The sequence below is a fragment of the Ammospiza nelsoni genome, chromosome 3 (assembly GCF_027579445.1).
Source record: "Ammospiza nelsoni isolate bAmmNel1 chromosome 3, bAmmNel1.pri, whole genome shotgun sequence".
NCBI classification, from domain to species: Eukaryota; Metazoa; Chordata; class Aves; order Passeriformes; family Passerellidae; genus Ammospiza; species Ammospiza nelsoni.
The window spans coordinates 98,473,210-98,480,200 of record NC_080635.1 but is presented as its reverse complement, the minus strand read 5'-3'; the positions used below and the strand labels follow the sequence as shown (position 1 = coordinate 98,480,200).

The window sequence follows — 6,991 nt, the reverse complement described above, 5'->3', positions numbered from 1 at the left end:
AGCTGCTGCACTAGTAATAAAAAAACGGATATTCAAAGAGATCTGTGAAAATGGGTAAAAAAAAATATCTGCACTCCCTTTCTTGTTATCAAAACACACCTGATACTGGCAAGCAGCCTCTTTTCTTTGAGCTGAAATTATTTGTGTCTTCACAAAGAGATTATGTTAATGGAGCTAATGTCCTAGCTTCTCATAAGTTTCTTGCATACCTTCAATATACACTTACATTTTATACCTGCAGTTCCCCTTTTGCTTAAAAAATATCTTTAGTGATGTTCTGATGTAGCGATGTAGCTGATTCCATCATAAAATCATCCCCAAATGACCAATATTTTGATTTTTCACATCAGAAACTTCATAAAGAGGGATCAGATGAATTCCTGTGGACTGTTTCAGAGCCCTATTTCCGTATTATTTTGTGTGCTGGTTTCAGCCAAGGACAGGGTTAATTTTTTGCAGTAGCTGAGAGGCTGTGTGGCTGAGGGAACCTGGCCAGGACCAAGATGTTCCTGGATATTCACTTACCTCATTGCAAGGGGGTAGGGAGGGGGAAGGAGCTCTGGCTTCCAGAAGAAAGCAACGGCTTCGGGTCAGTAGAGAGTGTGGGGGATGAGCTGTTGGGGTAGGGTGCCAGCAGTCACAGTGCTTTGGGTCAGGCTTGGTGAGCATCTGCATGTAAAACACCTTCTCTTTTGTACATTTTTGTTATAATGTTGTTGCTGTTTGTAAAGTTTTTTTTATCTTAGCCCATGATCTACAAGAGCCTCCAGTTGTGCTCTTGGGGGAAGGATGTGCATGAGGGAGTGGGAGAGGGGGGAAAAGGGAACCTGGTGAGCATCAGTGTGGTTTGGTGTCTTGGTGGAGAACTCAGATGGGGAGTTCCATTCCAAAACCACAACATTTTCTCAGGGAAGTGGGAAGAGCATGATCTGTGTGACAGCTTACCTTGTTCTAATCCTTTTTGTTTTCTAATGTTTTGTACTTAGGTTTGTATGATTTCTGGGGCTTCTATTTCTCAATTGACTTCGATATTGACATTCATAGTCATAACACACTTCCCTCATATCTTAATGCTATCTTCATAGACTTTTAGGTTAGGATGTTTTGGTATCAGTACAAATGGGAGCTGAATAAGTAAAGAATAGTCCTGTCAAGAGGGACTTGGGGCGCGCTGGTGGGTAAGAGAATGGACATGATCCAATAGTGTGCACCTGCAGCCCAGAAAGCCAATTGTATCCTGAGCTCCTTCTAAGAGCAAGAAGGGTAGGGAGGTGATTCCACTCTGGTCTTGTGAGAGTCCAGCTGAAGCACTGTGTGAAGCTCTGGGATCCCCAGCACAGAAAGGACATGGACCTGTTGGAGTGAATCCCAAGGAGGGCACCAAGTTGATTAGAGGGGTGGAGCAGCTCTGCTATGAGGAAGGGCTGGGAGAATTGGGACTGGGATTCAGCCTCAGTCTTTGAGGCGACCTAATTGTGGCCTTCCAGTTCCTGAAGGGAGCCTACAGGAAATACAGAGTGAGACTATTTACAAGAGCACATAGTGTCAGGAAAATGGGTAGTGGCTTCAAACTGAAAGAGGGTAGGTTTAGATTAGATATTAAGAAGGAATTCTTTATTGTGAAGATGGTGAATCAATGGAACAGGTTGCCCAGAAAAGCTGTGGATACTCCATCCCTGGAAGTGTGGAAGACCAGGTTGGATGGGGCTTTGAGTAACCTGGTGTTCAGACCTGGTTATTAAAATTCTTAGAGAGATGCCTCTGCCTGAATTAAGGTGCAAGGAGACCATATGCCAAAGTCAATAAAGTGGATTTTATGTAACAGTAAATGTTGAGGTAGTGAGAGAAAGTGAGAAAAAGGAAAGAAATAGGAAAAGAGGGTGGGAAGAAATAAACAGATTAAGAGAAAATATCACCACTTCATGGATCCCAAGTGCATCCTCTTGATCCTCTTGTGAGGTCCTTAGTGGTGAGGGTCCTGCAAAACATTAAATGAATTCAATGGACTAATATATGTTTGGGTCAGGTAGGAATACCCAGGTACCTCCCCTGAAGGAGACAAGTTTCACAGTCCCTTGCAGCAGACTCTGGATCCATTGCATCACTTTATGTCATGTGCAGGGCTGGTGCAAGGCCTCAGGAATCAGTTGGGGGCACTTTGGGTGTTGTGGTGTGTTTTTAAGTTTCTCAGTTTGCTCCCTCATTTTATCTATGTTCTCCCTTTGTTCTCCATAAATGGTTCCTCTCTTCCCAGTTTTCGCGCCACTATTGCCCTGACAGTTGAGTTACTATGGTTACCCCTGCCCCCGTTAGTTGTCAATCTCCTAAGTTACATAACTGTTCCTCCCTTATCCCACCATATAAGTAAAGTTTTCCTCCCCCCTGGGCCCAGTCAATCACCCCCCACTCCTCCCTGCTTTCGAGAACATTCTTCTCTCTGGGGGTTGTGTTTGGCTGGCGTCCCGGGGCCCCTCCTTTGTTCTGTGCTTATTGGATAAGTTCTTGTGTTAGTTTTCTTATGTACAGCCCCACATGTTCCCCTATTGGTTAGCTGGGCTTCCCCTCCCTTCTCCACCCCTTCCCTGTAAAAACTCTGTCTCCCCCCGTGTTCGGGGCCATGTGCTGTGGGTTTTTCCACCTGTTGGTTGCCCTTTTTGCTGCCTGTGGGCTCTTCAATAAACCGACATTTTACCCCCAGCAAGTGGTCGCCTCCTCACTCATCTCGTCCTGCGTGAACCCAAGTCCGCAATCCAGCCCAGCCCGAGGCCAGGACGCCAAGGGGGGCTGGCTTCTGATGCACAGGGGTGTCGGCCGCTTCTCCCCTTTTGCTAGCCGGACTTAGGGCCGCGCACGCCCTCGCGCATTTGGGGGTCTTTGATGCTTTATGAGCCTTCTCAGCTGCCTCTCAGGTGAATATGCCACGTGTATGTGGCCTTCCCAGGGTGGGGGTTTCACAATGAGCCAGTTTGTGTAAGGGAGGATGGCTGTTCACTGCCTCTGACCAGAAATTGCACCCAAAAACTCTCCTCATCCTCCCCATCTTAATCCCAGCCAGAGCTAATTTTCAGGACAGCTTCTAGGTTTGACTTTCTTTGTGGATACAGTCTTTACACTCAGCCTTGTTCACTTCATCCTAGACCTGAGAAAACTGGGAAACCTTTATCTTATCTGAAGTTCCTTTAGGTGACTAAACTCACAGTCCAAAGTAGGCGTAATCAGGGACAGGTAGGCTTTGGTGGTCACAGCTTCTTAACACAGTTTTGCCATAACAGGAAAACATCCTACATAACGATGTTTGAACCATTAACCATAACATTTTAGTCTCTCACAACTGGTCCAGTGAAAGGTGTGCCTGCAGGGGTGTTGGATGTAGATGATCTTTAGTGTCCTTTCCAATGCACGCCATTTCACGATCCAGTGTTTCTATGATTTTCAAGCTTCAAGTTCCTGTGGCCCATCTTGAATTAATTCATCTGATGGTCTGCATTAGGAAGGTCCCCAAGGATCCTCCATATGCATTTTTTTAATTAATATAATTCACTGAACACTGTCAACATTTCTGAATACTCATGAAGTAGAGCAAAACATTAATTTCAGCTGCACTTGAGTCCCTTTCACATCAGTTCACTTTCTCTAAATGTAAGTTCCAAGTAATTGATTAATTTTTGAAGAGCAACTGATAATCTATTTAAAACTAGAAAGATGAGTATTTACATTTTAATATTATGCCATTTATTTATGTTTTCATGTGCATTGATTATAAAATATCTATTTTGCCTCACTTCAGCTACATAACAGTAAATTAAACAATTTAAATAAATAATAATTGTTTGTTTATTGGCCTGGGAAATGCAAGTACTTGTTTCTTTGATGTCTGTAATTAACAAAGGAACAGGTATTTCCCAGAACTGAGGATGACAAGCACAAATTTCTGACTACAACATCTAATTCTGTGATGTTATTCAAAGATATAAATATGATTATGTTTAATATGAATATTCTTGGTCTAATGGGAAATATGTTTTGCAAAGAGTTTTTAACATTGACTTAAAAATCCATTGAATTCAGGCAAATTAACAAAACTTTGATTTTAATTATCATCAAACTTTTTACATTGGTCTCTAGTTGGTTATTAAATGTTGTAATATGCCAGTTCTCATTACAGTCTTGAATTTTTCTTTTTTCATCCTAATTCCAAACAGGATATGTTGAAAGGTCATGGAAACCATCTGATCAGCATTACCAAAGGCCAATTTAATTCCTTTTACAGTAAAATGAACTTTGAAGAGGATGGTATTTAAAGCAACAATTTGTGATTCTGTCCATCCAAAATGAGCATTGACTACTTTCTAATTCAAAAATACAGAATTCTAAACCATATTAAAAAAAAAAACAAACCAAAAACCTTTGTATAAGAGGTTATATAGTGTTTTGAACAAAATATCAGAAAACTAGGCAGCTACAAAGTTATTGATGAAATTTCTATTTCTGTTTTATCATTCTTTTGGAAATAAGAATAGGAGATCAGAAAGCTTATTTTGGTTCATAAATCCTGTAAAATGATTTAACATTGGAGGCAGGTGGTCCATTAATGGCATTACTACAGACTTAATACTGGTTTGGCTGAAATAGAACTATTTAAATATTTTTTTTTTGCCTCTTAATATGTGCTCTACCTGGACAATGAGATACACATTAACAAACTGGAGCTACTGATGGGTATTTTATTGCCTATTTATTTGTATATTTTTTCAGGATGTTCTTTAAGAGAAGAATTTGGCAATTCTGGCATTACTTTTGGTTGCAGCAGGAAATAATCATGGAGTTCTTGGGAACGGCATTTTCATTTTCCATGAGGACATAAAGAATACTGCAATAAGTAAAAAAAAAATAAATAAAGGTGCAGATGTCTTCATTAACTAGTGCTCATATAGCATTTTTTTAAATATGTATTGCATTTAAATAGATGGTAATTTCAAATAGATGTGTGTTTTCAAATCTAGCAGGGCCTTTTTCAGGAAAGGCATCAGCAGACATTTCTATTGTTGTCACCTTATTGTAAATTTTCCATACCTTCTCAGTATGTTCTAATGGGCATCTCCTCACAGCACTGGCTCATCCATCTTCACAACACAGCCAACTCCATCTCTCTCCCCACCCAGCTAACCCACTCTTTTGTAGCACTTGTTGTCTTATTGGACACAGCTGTGGCCTGTTAAGGGCAGATCTGTTCCTAATCTTTGGGGATTAGTACAGCTGCAACTCCTCAGGGGTGAGACTACCTTCTGCACTATCTTTATTTTCTTCCATTCTATCCCTCCACATTCTGTCAGTCAAAATTCAACAATTTAAGTTTTAATATTTCAACATCAAATTATTTTGATTGCATTCAAAGGCCTGGGTGAATCCTGCCTCATTGTTTGCATTGAACTGAGTAATTTTGAAATACATAACGGACCATAAAAGAACAAAAAATTACTTTTTTCCATCTCAAGCATCTATTTTTAACCACTTGAAGTGAAGATAGGTTGTCACCAGATGTCTTGTATGACCTGAAATTCCTCCTCTTTAAGTCTTAGTGTTTCTATTTTAAAGTCCTCTGTTCCCTCCATTTGATTTATCCCCCATTATATTCTGTTTCCAAACATATGTCACCAATATCATCTTTGTCATAGTTATACCAGCATCTCTTCTCACGTTCATTCACACATAGATTTTTTGAGTGCTGTGTTTAGAGAAAAGGGGAAGCAGTACTAAGTACAATAAGACATTTATTAAATTTTCAGTAAATAACACAAGATATAAAAATAAAAGCAATGATTTTCAATCTTCATGGTATTTCTCTTTTCTTCCATAGCTTGCACAAGTAACTAAAATACTTGAATAAGAGTTAAACAATGCAGAAATTGTCTCTTCTATTTCTGGTTTTATTCTTATGTTAAGAGTATAGTGACAAAGTTACTGAGCAGCACATATATGCTGGTGATGGGCAGAAAATAAAAAGTAATATCTTAAGGTGTCATAATTTGGATTAATATGTGGATGCAAAAGAGTGTGGTACAGAATCCAAAATACTCTGAAAACATATAAAGGGATCACTTTTGGTTAGCTTTTTTCCCAGTTTTCTGTTTCATTGAACTGGATGGCAGTGTTCTGGTGTTTTGTTTCATTAGTGTCACCATCAATACCTAGATCACTTTCTCAAGAAGAATAATTCTCAGTGCTACCTTTTAAATCAATGCAGGACTTCTGGAATATGCTTGAATGGTGTGTATGTCATCAGCTATAGATGCCTTTGGACTTCTGTATCTTCAAGCACGAGAATCAGAATAATACTAAAAATGATATGGTGATTTATTCATGTCGCTCGATTAACTTTCTCCCATCAAACTTGTGACAACTGGGAAAAGTTTGAGCTTTGGTGGAAAGGATGATGAATCATTATGAGGTGGCAGGGATCGAATAAATGTGATACTCTGAGTTTGTATTGATTTTCTTGCATTTACTGGCTTGTGTTGCTCTACTTACTAATTTCTGCACTTTGGTCTGTTTCAGTCTTCTACATTTTTAGTTCTTCACATATTCCTATTCTGCCCAGAAAAATTTTGTGAACTATTGCCTTTATGTAATGCAGTAACATTCAAATTCCTGCAGTAATTAGGGTTCTTGGTCTTTTGTTGGTTCTTGTCACGTCTTATTACTTAAACCCTACTTGTGTTTCTCTCTAAGACTTACAGTCAGTAGGTGTGATATTTGGCAAAAATTACCATATCCTTGTTTCACAGCAGACAATAGTAATAATCTGACCAGCACAATCAAGAAATTGTGGTATTTTATGCATCCAGACCTAGGATTACCAGGTTGTTTCTTCCTAAAGATTGATTGTAGTCATTGACAAAACTCATGGGAGTCTTCATACTAAAAATTGCTCTGTGGGGTGGTCAGACTTCTGCTCTAGAAGTGTGTAGAAGATAAAATAACCTGTAATTTT

At 39.5% G+C, this 6,991-nt stretch overlaps 1 long non-coding RNA gene across 1 annotated transcript; it reads right to left on the bottom strand.

Annotated features, from left to right (window-relative positions):
* Positions 1 to 4,704: 4,704 nt before the first annotated feature.
* On the bottom strand, positions 4,705 to 5,151 carry LOC132071625 (uncharacterized). Its single transcript, XR_009418155.1, has 2 exons — positions 5,074 to 5,151; positions 4,705 to 4,870 (listed from the first exon to the last, which is right to left on the bottom strand). It is a non-coding gene; the product is annotated as an uncharacterized LOC132071625 (long non-coding RNA).
* Between the last annotated feature and the right edge of the window lie 1,840 nt (positions 5,152 to 6,991).